The sequence below is a fragment of the Canis lupus genome, chromosome 20 (assembly GCF_003254725.2).
Source record: "Canis lupus dingo isolate Sandy chromosome 20, ASM325472v2, whole genome shotgun sequence".
NCBI lineage: Eukaryota > Metazoa > Chordata > Mammalia > Carnivora > Canidae > Canis > Canis lupus.
In genome coordinates, this window is record NC_064262.1 from 47,397,698 (window position 1) to 47,418,668 (window position 20,971).

Below are 20,971 nucleotides of genomic sequence, written 5' to 3' on the forward strand. Positions count from 1 at the left end.
CTCTGGGAAACTTACTAGGGGTGGTGGAAAGGGAGGTGGGCGAGGTGTGGGGGTGACTGGGTGATGGGCACTGAGGGGGGCACTTGACGTGATGAGCACTGGGTGTTATTCTGTATGTTGGCAAATTGAACACCAATAATAATAATAAAAAAGAATCATACCCTTTCCCCCAAAAAGGCATGCAGTGGCTCTTGAGAACATCATGGCTACTATTGCAGAACTCCTAGCTGTATTGTCTCTCTTGGAGGCTGCCACTTTAGCCACCCATGGAATGTGTTCTCTGTGGCATCTGCTTCTTTGCCTTTCTGGTTCCTGGGGTCTTAACTGGGCTGCATCTAATTGGTTGCGTCTGTGACACATGACCATGCCTTAGCTTCCAAGGGAAGCTGGGAAAGTGAGTCATTTCTGAACTTCCTGTTTCTTTTTAAAGATTTTATTTATTTGTTAGTGAGAGACACACAGAGAGAGGCAGAGACATAGGCAGAGGGAGAAGCAGGCTCCCTGTGGGGAGCCCAATGCGGGACTTAATCCCAGAACCCCAGAATCACCACTTGAGCCAAAGGCTGACTCTCAACCACTGAGCCACCCAGGTGCCCCAGAACTCCCTGTTTCTTTGGCAGGAATGAGAACTTTATTTTCTACTGAGACTCATCTGATGTGGATTTCCCTCAACATAGGAAGCAGATTAGAGTCTGGGGAAGACAAAAGAGATCTGCCCACCATCCCTCCTCCATGATTCTCCATCACATCACCTTGTTTGTTTCTTTCTAACAGTGGCATTTTTATGTGAGCATTTGGTGGGCACCTCTAACTCAATAGGTCCCAAACCAAACCTTTGATTAATCTCCCTGATCTTTTCCTCCACTAGTATTGCTTGACTTGATAGTTGGCCCACCATCCCCGCCACCCCCCTCCCCGCTGCTTTTATTAAAAACTTAGAAGCTTCTTTAATCTTTCATGTCTGCATCCAACCCATCAACAAGTTCTGCCAGCCTTACTTTTAAAATGTATCCCAGGAGATCCCTGGGTGGCTCAGCAGTTTAGCGCCTGCCTTTGGCCCAGGGCGTGATCCTGGAGTCTCGGGATCGAGTCCCACATCAGGTTCCTTGCACGGAGCCTGCTTCTCCCTCTGCTTCTCTCTCTCATTCTGTGTCTCTCATGAATAAATAAATAAAATCTTAAAAAAAAAGAAAAAATATATCCCCCAAATATTCATCCTTTTTTCCATTGTTACCACTATTATTTTTTTGGAAAGATTTTACTTATTTATTTAGAGAGAGACAATGTGAGTGTGGGGAGGGGCAGAGGGAGAGGGAGAGACAGATTCTCAAGAGACACCATGCTGAGTGCAGAGCCAGATGCAGGGCTCGATCTCACAACCCTGAGATCATGACCTGAACCGAAATCAAGAGTTCTGCTGAGCCACCCAGGCGCCCCCATGGCCAACATTCATATTCTTGCTCCCATCACCATGTTGCATTCATATGATCTCTCTGCCTATTCCTGCCCCTGCCCCACTTGCCTCCTTCAGTCCATTCTCCACACCACAGCCAGCACTATGTTTTAAACTAGAGCACATCTTTTTTTTTTTTTTAACTTAAAACACTTCAGTGAATCCCATTGTATTTAGAATAAAATCCAAACTCTTTACTCATAAGGCTCTGCATGATCTGACTTTTCTTACTTCCCTGAACTAACTCATCTTCTACCTCCCACCCCCAGGCCCACTCATTATGCTTCAGCTTCCCTGGCTATCTTTGAATTCCTCTAACACATCATGTTAGTTCCTACCCCAGGGCCCTTGCATTTGCTATTATCTTTTGGTCAGATCTCTTTCCCTGAAGATTTTTGCCTGGGTGGCTGCTTGGTGTCCCTCAAGGAGGCCTTCCTTGACTACTTACTCAAAAGTAGCTCTCTTAGTCTTAAAGTTCCTTCATATAGTGTCTTCACAGCACTAATCACTACCTGGAAGTCTTTTATCTATTTGTTTACTTTTTAATTTTTGATCTCCCCCCGTCTCCTGGAAGAAACCGTGCTCTTATTTTTTTTAATAATAAATTTATTTTTTATTGGTGTTCAATTTGCCAACATACAGAATAATACCCAGTGCTCATCCCATCAAGTGCCCACTTCAGTGCCCGCCACCCAGTCACCCCTACCCCCCGCCCTCCTCCCCTTCCACCACCCCTAGTTCGTTTCCCAGAGTTAGGAGTCTTCCATGTTCTGTCTCCCTTTCTGATATTTCCCACTTATTTTTCCTTCTTTCCCCTTTATTCCCTTTATATTTCCCAAATGAATGAGACCATATAATGCTTGTCCTTCTCCGATTGGCTTATTTCACTCAGCATAATACCCTCCAGTTCCATCCACATTGAGGCAAATGGTGTGTATTTGTCGTTTCTAATGGCTGAGTAATATTCCATTGTACACATAGACCACAGCTCCTTTATCCATTCATCTTTCAATGGACACCGAGGCTCCTTCCACAGTTTGGTTATTGTGGCCATTGCTGCTATAAACATCGGGGTGCAGGTGTCCCGGCGTTTCATTGCATCTGTATCTTTGGGGTAAATCCCCAACAGTGCAATTGCTGAGTCGTAGGGCAGGTCTATTTTTAACTCTTTGAGGAACCTCCACACAGTTTTCCAGAGTGGCTGCACCAGTTCACATTCCCACGAACAGTGTAAGAGGGTTCCCTTTTCTCCACATCCTCTCCAACATTTGTTGTTTCCTGCCTTGTTAATTTTCCCCATTCTCACTAGTGTGAGGTGGTATCTCATTGTGGTTTTGATTTGTATTTGTATTTAAGAGCCTAGCATAGCTCATGGCATACAGTAGGTTCTCAGTACGCATGTGATGAAGGAATGCTGTGATCGTGTTATTTGTTTCCTTTTATTTTTTAAAGATTTATTTATGAGAGAGAGAGGGAGAGGGAGAGAGAGAGAGAGAGAGTGCATGAGTGGGGGGAAGGACAGAAGAAGAAGGAGAGAGATAATCCTCAAGCGGACTCCCAGCTAAGCATAGAGCCTGACATGGGGCTCAATCCCATGACTCCGAGATCATGACCTGAGCCAAAACCAAGGGTCAGATGAGATGCTTAACCAACTGAAGCATCTAGGCACCCCTCCTTTTTTATTTTTTGAGGTGAAATTCTCATAATAGAATTAATATTGTTAAAGCACACAATTCCGAGGCATTTAGTATATTTACGATGTTGTGTAACCACCAGCTCTATATAGGCCCAAAACATTTTCATCATCCTCACATAAAACCCCGTACCCATCAGCAGTCACTCCCCCTACACCCACTCCCTACCCCACTCCTGACAACCACTAGTCTACTTTCTGTCCCCATGGATTTGCTTGTTCTCATATTTCATGTAAATTAATCATACATTGTGACCCTTTGTTTTCTTCCTCTTAGCATAATGATTTCAAGGTTTGTTCATGCTGTATCATGTAGCAGTTTTTCATTCCTTTTTTTTTTATGACCAATTTCTACTATACTTATATACCACAACTTCGTTTATCCATTGACGGACATTTAATTTTTTTTTAAAGATTTTATTTATTTGGATAGCCCCGGTGGCTCAGCGGTTTAGCGCCGCCTACAGCTCAGGGCGTGATCCTGGAGACCCAGATAGAGTCCCACATCAGGCTCCCTGCTGGATCCTGCTTCTCCCTCTGCCTGTGTCTCTGCCTCTCTCTTTCTCTCCTCTCTGTGTATTCTCATGAATAAATAAAGTTAGCATACAATATTTAAAAAAAAAGATTAAAAAAAGATTTTATTTATTTATTCATGAGAGAGAGAGAGACAGAGACAGAGACATGTATTTATTACATGATATATGAGTATGTGCTTTCTTGTTGAGTGTTTGAATGGTGCAAGGATGAAGAGGGAATGAGTGACCCTGGATTTGGAAACCAAAGGATCATTCAATAATGGGGAGGGATAAGATGGCCCATGGAAGCTTCCCAGGCCAGCCATGCTGGAAACCTACCAGGGTCACCAGGAAGTGATGGAGGCAAGTAATCTTTGGTGATGGAGACGTATTTCCAGGATTTACAAGAATGTGGATTTAGCATAGTCATGGGGCCCAGTGGTATATGGTGCAACAGACCTTCACTAGAGTCAGGATGGTGCTATGGTCAAGATTCTGGAGCTGGAGGAGTTGAGTGCACATTATGACTCTGACATAATGTTTGTGTGATCTTGGGCAAGTCTCTGGCTTCTCTCTCCCTCTGTTTCCTCATCTGTGAACTAGGATAATAGGAGCATGGCATGGATTAAATGTATTAATATGAGGAAAGAGCTTAAAATGATGGCTCACATAGAATAAGCATGATTCAAGTGCTTACTTTTCATTTTTACTACTTGAATGAATGGATGCACTACTCTAACAGCAGGAGAGGCAGAAAGGGTTTCCCAAAGAACCAGGGAGACCGCTCACTTGGGACAACATTCTGTGCTTAGTCCATTTAGTGCTCCTATTTTCCCAACCAGAGGATTATACTGGGTTGCTGCTGCCTGGTGTACAGAGCACTGTGCCTGCCAACCTACCCGAGGGACACCTGAGAAGGCTTTTTTGTGCCAGACCAATATGAAGGATTGCTCTAACAAGCATCTGAAGGATTGCTCTAATAAGCATCTGTGGTGAAATTCATTAGGGTTATGAGTGAAGGTGTGGTCAGTTCTGTTCTGGCTTTTTATTGGCTCAATCCATTAACTTCAAAACACTCTCAATGTCTACCACCATTTTTGAACATTGAAATTGGTGCATACTACTGCCCAGTGCTTAATCCACCAACTTCTAATTTTCATCTTCAGACCCAAATTTGACTGTATCAACTTCTAAAACTCACCTCTGGTTCCTGGCTCTGATGGCCTGTTTTAGATACCTTTCACTAGCCTGACACATATAAGCGTGTGTTTGGGGGAATGAGTGAACTGTCTTCTGCACTGTTTTCAAAGCCTAATGGTCATAGCCTGGATTGACATCTGCTAGAAACTGAATGTGTCCTCCCAAACATTTTATATGTTAAATCCTAACGCCCAGTGTGATGGTATTAAGAAGTGGGGCCTTTGAGAGATGGTTAGGTAATGAGGGTGAAACCCTTATAAATGAAATTAGTGCCTTACAAAAGAGACCCCAGAGAGCTCTCTTGGCTCTTTTTCCATGTAAAGTCATAGTGAGTAGATGGCTGCTTATAAACCAAGAAGTCCTCTCGAGATGATGAATCTATTGGCATCTTGATCTCATATGTCCCAGCCTCCAGAACTGTGAGAAATACATTTCTGTTGTTTTTAAGCCACCCTGCCTATGATACTCTGTTATAGCAGCCCTAACACTCTAAGACAGCAGGTGTCTGGAAAAGAACCATAGAAGCGCTGGAATTAGTTTACAGTCTCCAAGAGATTCAACTACGTGTGGTTGGGCAGCAATTATGAGATTCAGAAAATGCCGCAGAAACATTTATATACATGAGCAGAGGGCTAGGAAAATTTTTCATTACTCTTCAAATACAAATATTCTCTTAAGCTAACAAATAAGCCCGTTTTTACGCCACAAAAGTAACAGATACGCATTGTGTAAAACGTGTAAAATACAGAAAGTCAGAATGAAGAGAATGAGAATCATCTGTAATTTTATCATCCAGAGACACCTATTATGAACATGTTTGATTTTACTCCAGCTATTTCCCTATATTCCTTCCTCCCTATCTATAGTTATGGTTATACACATCTCCCTCCTCCCATCATACCAATGTTCAAATATTTCTAACGCAGCCCAATAGGGAATAATGTTTGTGAAATTAGCTCTCTGGTTTTTGTTATGAAGAAGGCTTTACAGCAACTCCTTTTTGTAGCCATCTCTGCTGGACCACCTGTTCTGCCTAACAAGTACTGCAAAGTGGGGAGCAGAATTTTGCCCTTGGATTTAATAGTGTGAAATTGCAGGATGTATGAAGAAGGAGAGCCTTCTAAAACTTCTAGCTTTTCTTTCTTTTTTTTTCCTTTGGTATTACATGGAGATGCCCTTCACTCTGAAATTTTGGCAGGTAATTATCAGAGACTCCTTTTTAGGTTCCCCAATGTCTTTCCTTCTGGGGCACCAGGTTCTACTTTTAGCAGGTGCCCCCCTTTCTCTTGGAGATAATCACATCAGTTGGTCTCTTGTTCCAGGGGGATATGACCTAGAATCAATTTTGTCTTTGAGAAATGAGGCCACTCTCCTGGGGGAGGTGTCAGGAGACAGTGGGAAGCCCCAGGCTGGGAGAGGAGGTTCTTCCCAGTCACCTCCTGCAAAGGTGGTGACCATGCTTGGTGAGGGATAAGGACTGGTCCCTATAACTCTAGTCCCCACCACTCCCCTGAAATGGTTCAGGCAAAAGGTCATCAATGTTATCTTACAATTGACAAATTCTGTAGTTTCTTTTCTGTCCCATTCAACTTGACCTCTAGGTAGCATTTGAAATTATCAACCACCTGGAACTTGGGTCTCCTCTCCTAAAACTCATTCACACCTTTCTCCTTTTGCCTCTAGTCTTGGTCTTTCATGGGCTCGTTGTCTGCCACCCACCCATCAAGTGCAGTGTTCTTCAGGTTCTTCTTAATTAGGTGGCCTTGAAGTTGGCCCCCAGTGGTCTGTACCTTTTGGTCTTCATACCTTGTGTAATCTCCTCCCTTTGTGGGCTAGAGTTAATGATTCACTTCTAACCACTACAATATGGCAAAAGTGATAAGATGCCACTTCTGAATTAAGTTATAAAGACATCGTGGCTTTTGTCTTGCTCACTCTTTTAGCAATGGGGAAGTCCACATGGCAAAGAATTGAGGAAGCCTCTGGCTATCAGCCAGCAATGACCTGAAGCCCTCAGTCCAATATTCCATGAGGAACTGAATCCTGCCAACAACCATACAAGTGAGCCTAGAATCACATTCTTTCCTAGTCTAGCCTGGAGAAGACATAGCAGCCCCAGCTGACATCATGTCTGCAGATTGGTTAGAGCTTGAGCTAGTAGGCCCAGCTAAGCCATGCCCTGACCCACAAGAACCCATTTAATTAATATGTGTTGTTTTAAGCTGTTGAGTTTTGGGATAATTTGTTATACAGCAAGAGCTAACTAATATATGAGGTTTCCATCCCCCATTCACTTCTCATTTCTCACCTTCTCCTTAGAAAAGCTCATCCATGCTAGTGGATTCAGGTATTACTGGTTAGGTGAGGACAACTGTGGCTTCAGTCCAATGGGTAGATTCAGTGAGGTGAGCCTTAAGTTTAGAAGAGCACCCAAATTTCTTACCATGATCTCCAAGTTGCTTGTTCCATGCCACTTTGCTTCTGTCTACCTTTCCTTCTCCATTTCCTGCCACTCTGTCCTCTAATCATAAAGGGTCAGCTATGCTAGTGCTCAGACTCCCCTCTTTGGAATGTTCTTCCCTCTCTGAGATGTTCTCCTGCATCTTTTTTTTTTTTAAAGATTTATTTATTTATTTATGATAGACATATATATATATATATAGAGAGAGAGAGGGGCAGAGATACAGGAGGAGGGAGAAGCAGGCTCCATGCCGGGAGCCTGACGTGGAACTTGATCCTGGGACTCCAGGATCGTGCCCTGGGCCAAAGGCAGGCGCCAAACCTCTGAGCCACCCAGGGATCCCTCTCCTGCATCTTTATATGGTTTACTCTCTCTTTCATACCTTATGTCTCTGCTCAAATATTATCTCCTAATGGATACCTGTTTGATTATCTGATCGGAAATCATGCCACTTACCAGTTTGTGATTGTTACCACCCTCTCTAGATGTCAGCTCTTTGAGGAGGATCTCCTCTGTCTTAGTCATCACTGAATCCACAGTACCTAGGCCAGTTCTTGGCACAGAGCAGGCCCTTAATACCTATTTGTTGAATGACTGAATGACAGTGGCCTTGCCACACTTGGACATAATCCATGTGTAGAGCAACAGAAAAGACTTTGAACTGCTTCTGCTATGGACATTCCTGTTCTGGCCACTCATCCCATCCTCCAAACACCCTTTTCATTTATGGGAGAGTCCAAATTAGGGGGGAGGCAAGACTGCTGAAGGGTCTTATCTATTGTCGTAGTTTGAATTGTCCCCTGCTCCACAGAAGATATGTTGAAGTCCTGACTTCTGGCACCTGTGAATGTGAACTTGGCAATAGGGTTTTGCGGTTGTAATGAGTTAAGTTACCATGAGGCTATGCTGGAACAAGATGGGTCCTTGATCCAATGACTGACGTCTTTATAAAAAGGCTATGTAAAGACACTAGGCCATGTAAGGAAGGAGGCAGAGACTGGTGTGATGCATCTACAAGCTGAGGAACACCAAGGTTGTTGGTAACTCCTAGAAAGTGGAAGAGGCAAAGAAGGATCCTCTCCTGGGGCCTTTGGGGGAAGCATAGCACTGCCAACACCAACACCTTGTTTTCTGGGCTCTGGGAGAGTAAGAGAATATTGCTGTTGTTTTAAGCCTCCCAGTTTGTGATAATTTGTTAAAGCATTGTAGGAAACTAAGATAATGGTGTCTGCCCCTTTAGTCTGGGGTCCCCTGTATACTCCTGGTCTATCTCTATGTGGTGTTCCCTGTCACTTGGGCATATTGCAGACACCTTTTCAGTGCTCAGAGTGCAGAACCACAGCCATTTCCTCTCCTGGCTACCTGAGCTCACCTTCTAATTGCCAGATTTCCCATCATAATCCTCTCTGGAGCTTTCATCTCTTGTTGGAGCCTTCTTTATTTTGTTTTATTTTTTAAAAAGATTTTATTTATTTATTCATGGGGCGGGAAGAGAGAGAGAGAGAGGCAGAGACACAGGCAGAGGGAGAAGCAGGCTCCACGCAGGGAGCCCCACGCGGGACCCGATCCTGGGACCCCAGGATCATGCCCTGGGCCAAAGGCAGGCGCCAAACTGCTGAGCCACCCAGGGATCCCTGGAGCCTTCTTTAAATGGAGCCTTACAGATTTCCCAAAGCAGGGAGTCTATTGATTGATACGGTCCACAAAGATCTGCCTCCTGCAGTGCAGAGCAGGTTGGAAATAGATAGTGGACTCAGGGGTCCACTAGAAAATCTCTTTCCTAATGGGCTAATTGATTTGACAACTATTTACTGAGCACCTGCTCTGCGTCAGGCACTGGGCTGAGAAGAGAGCGACAAGACAAAGCCCCTTCTCTTATGGAGCTTCTTGTCCAGTGGTGGAGACAGAACATGAAGAACTAAAGTAAACTACCAAGATCATGGCAGATAGAGGTGATTGCTTAAGGCGTGTGACGAATAATAATAATACTGTGATCATGATGATAAACTGCCAAAATGACGTGATTCTAATTCTTTTTATTGTAGCAAAACATACATGGCATAAACTTTATTATTATAACCATTTTTTTAAGTGTATAGTTTAGGGGCATTGGGTACATTCACATTGTTGTGCAACACTCACCGCCATCCTTCTGCAGAACTTTTCCATCTTGCAAGCTGGAACTTTGTCCCTGCTAAATATTAACTCCATTCCTCCCTCCCCTCCACCCCCAGTCTCTGACAACCACCATTCTATTGTCTGTCTCTATGAATTTGATTACTCTAAATACTTCATAGAAGTGGATTCACACAGCACTTGTGCTTTTGTGACTGGTTTATTTCACTTAGCAAAATGTCCTCAAGGTTCACTCATGTCATAGCATTATCAGCAGAATTCTAATTTTGAACTAGGAAAAGTATCCCCGCCTGGAAACGAATCCACCAACATTTTAATGGTAATTAGTAATAGGATTAAGATTCTACATTTTCTGCATTTGAAATTTTTTCTACAAGGGACACGAATTACCTTGATCATAAAAGAAAGTCTTTAAAATGTCTGCTTTCTGGTCTTTCTCTCATGTCAATGGTGCTGCTTTTCAATGTTTTCCCCAGCTTTTTCATGTTCCACCAAGGATACTTCTGCTACTACTATTTCCATAGCCTGTTTATTTATGTTTTATTTTCTTGAGTTGAGATGGCTAATTTTATTAATTTGTTTTTTATTGAGATAGAATTGACACACACAGTAGTTCCCCCTTGCCCTTGGTTCTGCTTTTGATGGTTTCAGTTACCCTCAGTCAGCTGAGTTCTGGAAGCAAATGACCCTCCTCCTGACGTATTGTCAGAAATGCCTAATGATATATCACAATGCCCCAGTCATTCCCCTCACTTCATCTCGTCATGTAGGCATTTTATCATCTCACATCATCACAAGAAGAAGGATGAGCACAGAACACTAAGATATTTTGAAAGGAGGAGGAGAAAGAGTAAGCACGTTCACACAAATATTGCAGTATATTGTTATAGTTGTTCTATTTCAGTATTATTGTTAATCTCCTACTATGCCTAAATTATAAATTAAACTTTATCACAGAGGTGTATGCATAGGAAAAAAAAACATACTATATATAAGGTTGTGTGCTATTTGGGATTCAGTCATACAGTGGGGAGTCTTGGAACTTCCCCCACAGATAAGGGGGGGCTACTACAACATTGTGTAAGTTTAAAATGTACAGTATGTTGGTTTGATACATTTATATATTGCAATATGCTTGCTACCATAGCATTAGCTAACACCTCTCTCTTATCACATACTTATCATTTCTTTTTTGTGGTGGCAACAATCAAGATCTAGGCTCAGCAACTTGGAAGCTTATGGTACAGTATTGTCATCCGTAATCCCTATGCCATGCGTTACATATCCTGGACTTATTTATCTATGCCTATGTATTTTGCTACTGCTTTTTCTAAATGCCTTTCTAGTCGAGAGTCTCAGCAGGAAGCAGATGCACACTCAAACTGGGTAGTGTGGTGACAGTTTGGTGAAGAGGTGGTGGGGAGGGGGTGAGGAAACCATACGGGATGGTGCAGGAGCCTGGAGCTAGTGGTGCCTGGGCAGAACCAGAGAGGGAAGAGGGAGTATTTAGTGCCAGGACTGGGAGAGGGTCGCAGTCTACGGTCTAGGGGCACAGTGAATTTGTGAGGAGGAACCTGAGGGAAAAATACCCTGACCTCAAGTTCCTGCATCCCTCTTACTTCCTGCAAAAGTCTCCCTTTGCCTGAACCCAGGGAGTGAGGGAGCCTGTTGGCATGATCCATGACAATCAGAGTCCTAGGACACAGAAGAAGGGGAGGACAGAGAGTCTCAGGAAGCCATATGAAAGTTAGGCAGTGCTGTTTCTCAGTCAGACAGAGCTCTGAGGGCAGGGCCATGCCTCCCCACTCAGTATAATGCTGGGCACAAAACAGATGTCCTTAAATGCTGAATAAGTATTCATGAACTGGAAAGAGACTAATTTTTTTTTAAAAGATTTTATTTATTTATTTGAGAGACAGAGTGAATGAGAGAGAACACACGGGCAGGGGCAGAGGCAGAAGGAGAAACAGACTCCTTGTTGGGCAAGGAGCCCAGCAGGATGCAGGGATGGGGTGGGGGGTTCAATCCCAGGATCCTGGGATCATGACCTAAGCCGAAGGCAGACACTTAACCAATTGAGCCACCCAGACACCCTGAAGCTAATTTTTAAAATTGTAAACTATACATAATGTAAAATTTTTTTTAATAATGTAAAATGTTACCATTGCAACCATTTTATCAGCTTGATGGAGATACCATTGATATATAGCATTGTGTAAGTTTAAGGTGCATGATGCACTGATTTGATACATTTATATATTGCAAAAGGATTATCACCACAGCCCTTGCAACCGCTTTGAGGTCACAACTTGATGGTTTTAAGTTCATTCACCATGTTGTACAACCACTACCATCATCTAGCTCCAGAACATTTCCATCACCCCCAAAAGAAAACTTTACACACGTTAGCCGAAGCTCTCCATTCCCCATGCCAGCCAGTACTGCCCGGGCCCCATCGCCCCCACAATTACCTATTCTGAATATCTCATATAAATATAAATGCAGACTGAATTGGGAGGTAGGAAGGAAACTAATCCCCTCATCTCTTTCTTCTTCTTCCTCACCCTGAAATTCTGCTTGTGGTTTCAGGCACTTGCATATCAGGCCACTCTGGTAGTAGGAAGGGTGGGTTTCAGAGAAGGAGGACCTGACCTTCCTCTCCCTTTTCCTAGGCTCCCTATGGGGCCCCAGGAATGATGGGGAAGCTTAGCTGATAATGAGACCCCCTCTCCCTTAATGACTCTGGGGGCTGCGGGGATGCCGCAGGCTAGCTCTGCCCTAATTAATTAATAGGGAGCGCTTCCCACAGAGGAATTAGCCTCAATTCTTACATTTCAGGCTCCTCTTGGCTCATGCCCTGCACAGGCCCCACTCCACAGCAGGGACAGTCTGGGGATGCTCCACCAGCTGGCTTACCTTCCTCATGCTAGAACCAGAGTTGGAACCACTGGTCAGAGGGGTCTACGGAGGGGGCTCAAACCCTGGCCCCACCACTTATTAACCATGTGGACTGCAACTCAACCTCTTTGAGACCCTTTTACATGTATAAAAGGGAACCAACAGCCTTTCCCTTATTAAGAGATTGAGAGAGAGAATCCTGGGGCCAGGAATAGGGTGAGGAGAGTGAGGCATTTGCTGGAGGCATGAAACATAAGGGAGGGCCCAAACACTCTGCAATTAAGAGAAATAATACCAGAATATTCTTATTGGAATATTGTTGGTATGGTAACTTTGAGAGGTGATGAATATGTTTATGGCCTTGATGATGGTGATGGTTTCATGGGTGTATATTTATTCCCAAACTCATCAAGTTGTATACATTAAAGACATTTAGCTTTAGAGGTGCCTGGGTGGCGCAGTCAGTTAGGCATCCAACTCTTGGTTTCCACTTCGATTGTGATCTTGGGGTTGTGGGATGAAGCCCCACATCGGGCTCTGCACTCAGCATGGAGCCTGCTTGGGATTTTCTCCCCATCTTGCTTGTTCTCTCTCTCTTTCTTGGATAATCTTTTAAAAAAATTAAAAAAAAAAAGACATTCAGCTTTTTACGTGTCAATTATATTTCAATAAAATGGTTTAAAAAAGGAAATGAAAAAGGCATTGAGATAGTGACTCTAATTACCTACTTTCAAAACAGTGAAATATATCAGGTTTTTTTTCCCTTTATTGGTTATTCTTTGGAGATATAATTATATTACATTTTCCCAATTCAGAGATAATAAAGGTATTCTCCTATAAAAAGAATAAATCATATTTTAATGTGAATAATTCAGCCCTTCCCCCTCAAAAAATTAGTGCAAAAATCCATAGTGAGCAAAGTATAAAAAAAAGCATCGGTAAGAGTATTGAGCCAAGCCATATGGGAGCCTGAGCAAGAGAAAAAAATCAGGAATTCTGATCCTGTCTTTATTTGGAAAGTTGATATTTTCTTCATTGTGAATTTTGCATTCACTTTGGTTTTTAAAAAATTTGGGTTGAAATGTTCCTTATCTGAAATACTGAGTTTTGGGCACCACTTTTCTTTTTATTAAGGTGGAATTCATACCACATAAAATTAACCATCTCAAAGAGTACAATTCAGTGGCCCTTAGCACATTCACAATGTGGTGCAATCATCATCTCTATCCTATCTAGTTCGAGAACGTTTTCATCACCCCAAAAGACATCAGTACCCAGCATCAGTCACCCCCCAGTTCCCCCACTCCCTCCAGCATCATTAGCTTATGCTCCACTGGTGCAAAAGCAATGGTGAGTAACAGTTGCTATCACCTCAGCATGAATGAAGTTAGCCGCACCAAACTTTACTGAGTCCTTATATCCTTCACCACCATGCTCACAGCCAAAAAGAAGAAAAGCCAATTTTATTTTAGTATGTCTTTGACGAAGCAATAGCAACTACATTTATTTTATTAAACCTCAACTCTTGAGTGCACGTCTTTATTTTTTCTGATTTTAATGGAGTGTTTTTTAAAACTTTATTATGTATGTATGTATGTATGTATTTATTTATATTTCTTAGAGATTTATTTATTTTAAAAAGAGAGAGACAGTTGGTGGGGGGTGGGTAGGGGCCAAGGGAGAAAGAGTCTGAAGCAGACTCCATGCTCAGCATGGAGCCCAAGGTGGGGGGGCTTGATCTCATGATCCCAAGATCATGACCATGAAATCACGCTGAGCAGAAATTCAGTCTGATGCTCAACCGATTGTGCCACCCAGGTGCCCCAAGACTTTTGTTTTAGCTTCATAGTCAAATGGAACAGAAGGTACAGAGGTTTCTCATATGCTCCCTGTCCTGGCACATGCACAGCTTCCCCATCATCAACATCCATCCCCCACCAGAGCAGTGCATTCGCCATAACTGATGAACCCACATGAACACATCATTATCACTCGGAGTCCACAGTTTACATTAGGGGTCACCCTTGGTGTTGTGTGTTTTATGGGTTTGGACAGATGTACAATGACATGTATCCACCATTATAGTCTCAGACAGAGTAGTTTCACTGCTCTCTCCTTCACTTACTCTTTTCTCTCTTTCCCCTAACCAAACACTGATCTTCTCACGGACTCTGCAGTCTTGCTTTTTCCACAATGTCATAGCTGGAATTACACAGTATGCAGCTTTTTCAGATTGGCTTCTCTTATTTAGTAATATGCTTTTAAGTTTTCTCTCTGCCTTTTCATGACTTGAGAGCTCATTTCTTTTAAGTGTTGAATAATATATCATTGTCTAGATGTCCTACAGTTTATCCATCCATTTGCCTACCAAAGGACATTTTGGTTGTTCCTGAGTTTTGGCAATTATGAATAAAGCTGCTATACCTATCTATATGCAAGTTTTTGTGTAGATAGAAGCTTTCAACTGCTTTGGGTAAATATCATGGAGGGTCATTTCTGGATTATACAATGAGGATGTTTAGTTTTGTAAGAAACTGCCAAACTGTTTACTAAATGGCTGTATCAGATGATGTCTTTTTAATATTCTGTAGGATAAAATGGAAAGTGTGCATAAAGCATTTTTGCTGCATGCTGAACTACTATGGTAGCTGTCTCCAGGAAAAAACACCTGCATTGTTGTTTGATTTGCAAGCTGAACCAGCCACTTTTTAAATGGGATACCATTTTTGGATATGCAAACCTCAGTTCTGAAATGGATATTATTTGACAGACATTCTTCACACGAGTGAAAGAGAGGGGCCTCTCGGGGATCCCTGGGTGGCGCAGCGGTTTGGCGCCTGCCTTTGGCCCAGGGCACGATCCTGGAGACCCAGGATCGAATCCCACGTCGGGCTCCCGGTGCATGGAGCCTGCTTCTCCCTCTGCCTGTGTCTCTGCCTCTCTCTCTCTCTGTGACTATCATGAATAAATAAATAAAATCTTTAAAAAAAAAAAAAAAAAAAAAAAAAAAAAAAGAGAGGGGCCTCTCACTTCAAGAAAAACAACTGACAGTATTTTTTTTTTTACCAGTGATAATATTTGAATTTTTAGGTGAAAACTAGAATTTTGAAAAATCTGTATTTACCACAGTGATCTTAACAGCTTCCCAATGTTTAAAGGCTTTTCTCAGAAGATTGGGGGTCATACTAACAACTGTGACTTTTGGGTAATAAATAATGAAATGTGTTCATATTTGGAAGATCTGTGTAATTCAGTGAACTAATATTTTTCAAATGACTAGTGCATGATGTTTCAAAATCATGCACTGCTAAAAGATGCACTCAATGGATTTTAATGTTAGTAGAATACAAAAGATTCACTGGCAGTCTCAGATCCCACACTGCTACTATTCTTTAAGAAATTAAGACGTATCAAGGGGCTCCTGAGTAGCACTGCTGGTTAAGCCTCGGACTCTTGGTTTCTGCTCAGGTCGTGATCTCAGGGTCATGAGATTGAGTCCTGCATTGGGCTCTGCACTCTTTGCAGAGTCTGCTTAAGATTCTCTTTCCCTCTCCCCCTGTCCCTCCCCACCTCCCCCTCTCTCTCAAATACATAAATAAATCGTAAAAAAAAAAACAAAAAACTAAAACATACTGAGTTTTGGTATAATCTCAAAGAATAGCCACAAGTATCTGAAAAGCTGATTAAAATATTCTCCTTTTTCCAATTACCTGTCCATGTGAGGTTGAGTTTTCTTCATACGGGCTTTAACCAAAAACAACACATCATGAGCGATTCAGTGCAGAAGGTACACTTGATTCTTATTATGCAAGGTAGTTTTGTTCTCTCAAGTTGCCTTAAGTACTGAATACTGAGCCACTGCCCTTAGGGAGAAATACAGGGTTAGGTTCCTGCAAGCCTCTGCCCACAACATTTTTTTACAAGCAATCATTCACCAACCAATACTTTACTTTGTTTTATGTGTGTTTCTGTTTAAAGATACCTTATTCAATAAATTATTAAATATATTATTATTTATTATATTTAATATATACTGTTGGCTTGTTAACATTGAATTCACAAACAGCAGCACTGTAATTATTGCCTTAGTGAAGCTCATCTAGCACATGAATTTTCTCAGTGAGGCACATGGCAGCCTTCTTATGCTAACCAACCTTAGCAGTACTCAGCGCTATGCCTGAGGCCATTTTAAACATCAAAAGAGCACAGAGATGTGAAGAGCACACACATGTGAAAAATATGGCACTAAATAGACCAGGAAAATGACATCTTTTATAGCATGGTATCTGAAACAGGAAGGCAGAGCACAGCCTTGTTCAGCGTCAGCTGGGAAAGTGCATGCCAGCTAGTTCAGATTTCATATCACTCAGCATGTCTGCTAATGGCCACAAAGTGCCAAAGGTATTGATTTTGGAGTCATACATAAGTTTAACTTGAGTGGGTGAACTTGTAAATATGGAATCCTCACATAATAAGGATTGACTGTATAAGAACCCCGATTTCTTTCTATTAAGTGAGACACGAAAGCAATTTGCAAAAGCGTAAAACGTTGCTTTTCTCATAATTTTTTCTTTTGGAAAATATAGTTATTTTTCATAGAACATGCTATTTATATTAACATATAATGAGCTTATTTTTAGGTTACGATGAGTAAATAAATATTTTAAAAGCTTTCTCAGTCTTAACTTCTAACACAGTAAATAAAAATGGATAAGTATAATCCACAGATGAAAACTTTTCAGTGTCCCATGATCTTTTAAATCAACAGACACAACGTCTTTGAACAGTTTTGGATTTACAGAAAAATTGAAAAGATAGTACAGAGACTTCCCATATCCACTGCCCCCCCACCCCACCCCGCCATAATTTCCCTTGTCTTCCATCTGTATGATATGTTTGTTTCAGTTAAGGAGCCAATATTGATACATTATTACTAAAGACCACAGTCTATGGATATGTCCTCAGTTTTTTCCCTAATACCCTTTTTCTGTTCTGGGATCCCCTGTGGGATCTTACATTACATGAGGCTACTCTTTGCTGTGATAGTTTCTCAGACTTTCCTTGTGTTTGATGGCTTGATAGTTTTGAGGAGTATATTGTAGGATACCTCTCTCTTGGAATTTGATTTTTTAAAATAATGATTAGGGTACTTGGGTGGCCCAGTGGTTAAGCATTCAGCTCAGCTGGTGATTGCAGGGTCCTGGGATGGAGTCGTGCATCAGGTTCCCTGTGGGGAGCCTGTTTCTCCCTCTGCCTCTCTCTCTATGTCTCTCATGAATGAATGAGTGAATGAATGAATGAATGAATAAATAAATAAATAAATAAATAAATAAAAAATTATGATTAGGCTGGGGTTTTGGAGGATCTACTCTAATTGTTAAAAGTGTAAAAGGGGGGGGGCACCTGAAGACAGTTGGTTAAATGAACAACTCTTCATTTTGGCTCAGGTCATGATCTCAGGGTTGTGAGATGTAGCCCCAAGCTGGGCTCACACTGAGCATGGAGCCTGCTTAAGATTCTCTCTCCCTCACGCACGTTGGTTCTCAAAAAAAAAAAAAAAAAAAAAAAAAAGTAAAGGGATTCTGAGACCCAATCAGAACTGCTTCGATTTACTTATTATTTACTAATTTTGTGTAAAAAGAGCAAAGGAGTGTTCTGTCTTCTTTCCTGCTCAATCCCCAGCTTCTAGACAGGCCAGCTCACTGTGAGCACACAATAAATATTTGTGGAGTGAATAACTAAGAGCCAGGAGCTCTAGGCTCAGGCTCAGAGACAGGTGCAGAATCTTCACATACAGCCAGTGACAGAAAAAAGGGAATGGGGACGTTTCAGGGAGGAGTGTGGCCCAGGAGACCTGACATCTAGGGCAGGGGCTCAACCTTAGCCACACACTGAAATCACTCAGGGAGCATGAAACTTGATGCTGATACTTGAGCCCCACACCCAGGGACACTGACGTGATTGGTTTAGGATGTCACTGGGCATCAGAACTTTTTAAAAGTTCCCCTGGTGGATTGATTCTAAGGTTCAGCTAAGTTTGAGAACCACCTATCTGGGGGCGGGCGCTGTCCAGGAGGAGAGATCAGGCAGTAGGACAAAGATTTGAACTGAGATGGCTGCTGCCTGCCTGTGTGATGTTGGGCAAGTTACTGAACCTCCCCGAGCGCCTGTTCCCTCATCAAATGGGGGTAGTGGTATCTACTTCAAAGGGGCGTGTAGAGCAGCCCCGATGGCCCAGAGGTTTGGCCCTGCCTTCAGCCCGGGGTATGATCCTGGAGACCCAGGATCGAGTCCCACCTCGGGCTCCCTGCATGGAGCCTGCTTCTCCCTCTGCCTGTGTCTCTGCCTCTCTCTCTCTCTCTCTCTCTCTGTGTCTGTCATGAATAAATAAATAAAATCTTAAAAAACAAAAACAAAGGAGGATGTAGATGAACTCTTAGAGCAAATGAGCCTGCCTAGCCTAGGAAATTGCCATCAACACTTGTTCCATGACAACAATACTAGTAACAAACATACACTGATTTTTATGACCTGAGGGAAATGACAGCTTTCAGGGGAGGCGGGGGAGGTTGGAAGCGACCAGATCCGTGCTGTCAGAGAAGCAGCGCAGGATCAACGTTGACAGGTGTACTCTAAAGACAGCAAAGAATAATATTAATTACAACAGTAGAGGAATCATTCGTCTCCCATCTGTACGAGGCTTCACGCGGGGCGCACAGTATTTCCTTTGCAGCTTTAATTTTCCGTGGGGTCGGCCGAGTCATCTCCGTGGTTTAAATAAGGCCAGGCTCAGAGAGGGAGAGGGACCGGCCCAAGGGCACGCAGCGGCCAAGCGGCCGGGGGCACCGGGACCCTGGCGCTCGCCGGGCCCAGACCTCCGCGGGGATGCGGGCCGGGCCCGGCGGTCCCGGGGCGGGTCCCCGCGCTCTCCCGGGGCTTGGGGCCTGGGGGGGTGGGGGGGCCGGGAGGCGGGGGCTCGGAGGCGCGGCTCCGGGGCGGGGGCGGGGGCGGGGGCGGGCCGCGGGAGAGGCCACCCAGCGCGCGCTGCCCAGGATCCCCTCCCTCCCCACCCACCTCGCGCGGGGGAGGCGGGGGGCATCCCGGAGGGGATCCCGCCCCCTCCCCCGGCCGGCCCGCGCCCCCGCACCCACGTGAGCGCAGGGCCAGCCCGGCTCCCGCCCGCAGCACAGTGCCTCCGCCGGCCGGTCCCGCACCAGCGGCGCCATCCCCGGCGGTCCCCGCAGCTCGCCGGCCGCTTCGCCGGGCTCCGGCACCTGCATCCGGGCGCAGCGCGCAGGCCGAGGCGCGGGCAGGCCGCCCCCGCCGCTCCGGGCGCGGGTGAGTGGGGACTCGGCGGCCCGCTCGGCCGGGGGCTCTGGGTCGGGGCGCGCGGGGTCCGAGGCGGGCTCGGCCCGCCCTGGGGTCAGGCGGGTGGGGGCCCCTGCGTGCGAGTTCCCGGCTCCCGGCGCCTTTGTCTCAACTGCCCCTCCGCATGGTCGCCGCCGCTCATCCGGTCGCCTTGGTGAGTTTCCTCCCCCTTAGTTGTCACCTAGGTCTCCCTGCCCATCTTCCCTCCTCCCCTTCCCACCCCAGGGTCCGTGCCTCACCTCGTGCACAGGTTTCCATCTCTGTGCCTGATGCCTCCTCCGTTTCCAGGGCTGGGCTCCCTTCCCTACTTTGGGGGTGGGGTGGGGGGTTATCCCCCCAACTCTGGACAGACCTGTGACGGAGACTTTGGCACCGCCGCACGGGGGCTGGGTTGTGGGAAGTTGCGAGTGGGGTGGTGGTGGTGTGGCGTGCGCGTTGCAGGCTGAATTTTTGAGTGGGCTTGCCTTCCTGAAGAGGTGTGTGTGGGCTGGATGTTTAAATGTGGGAAGGAATTTGAATTGTTGAAGTTTTGTGTCTGGAGTCCCAAGTTGCGCGGGTGTGTGTGTTTGTGTGCAGCAACTCTATGGCTTTCATTGTATGGAGTTTCATTTCCGAAGGGGAATTGTGCAGGGTCTTGAAGGTGTGTGTGTGGGGTTGTCTGATGGTGTGCATGAATGTGGCAAGTGTGTGTGTGTGTGCATAGGGATTGTATAACTGACACTGCAGGAGTGGAGTTGCATTTCTGGAGGTGTGCGTGGGCTTGTGTGTCTGAAGAGCTCTCTGGGTGTGTGACTGGGTGTGTGGTTGTATTTGTGTCCATTGCACTCAAAGGCATGTGAGGCTGTGTGTTTGAAGGTGTGTGTGATTCCTCTCCTCTCTTTCCTTCTCTGCTTCCTCCTCTGGCTAGCAGAGTGTTGAGATAAAATGTATGGGAAGCATACATCTGCTCAAGCTTGCTTTGGTTTTAGGATGTAGGCCCTTCCTCTCTTTCCTTTGGCTCCAAGGGAGGGATGGCCAGTGCATCTCATCACATCTGAGAGTCTGGAGGTTGGGGGAACCAGGTGGGAGACCCATCCTGAACTCCTGCAGAGACTGGGGACACTAGAAGGGCCATTTCCCAAGCAGCAAGCCTAAGAAACAGGGTCAAGAGAATACCGAGGACCAGGAGAGACTGGAAAAGAGAGAATCCAGGGGTCAGAGGTTGTCTCTGTCCTCATTTCTGTGTCTGTTGGCTTTCTGCTTTTTAT

At 44.5% G+C, this 20,971-nt stretch overlaps 1 protein-coding gene and 1 long non-coding RNA gene across 4 annotated transcripts in view; one reads left to right on the forward strand and one right to left on the reverse strand.

The window, feature by feature from the left end:
- SLC1A6 (solute carrier family 1 member 6) overlaps nucleotides 1-20,971 on the forward strand; it is a 44,204-nt gene that overhangs the window by 7,904 nt on the left and 15,329 nt on the right. Inside the window, exon 1 of one of the 3 annotated variants that reach the window (XM_025457833.3) lies at nucleotides 19,541-19,694. The exons of 1 other annotated variant lie outside the window; for it this stretch is intronic. The gene's annotated coding sequence lies outside the window, so the exon portion shown is untranslated. Of the gene's footprint in view, nucleotides 1-19,540; nucleotides 19,695-19,786; nucleotides 19,879-20,971 lie in introns of those variants that run through there. One more of the 3 variants, XM_049098344.1, reaches the window with a different exon arrangement.
- Nucleotides 11,381-20,414, reverse strand: LOC118351691 (uncharacterized). The gene is made up of 5 exons (XR_004807556.2): nucleotides 19,964-20,414; nucleotides 18,873-18,988; nucleotides 16,067-16,219; nucleotides 13,085-13,190; nucleotides 11,381-12,965 (listed from the first exon to the last, which is right to left on the reverse strand). It is a non-coding gene; the product is annotated as an uncharacterized LOC118351691 (long non-coding RNA).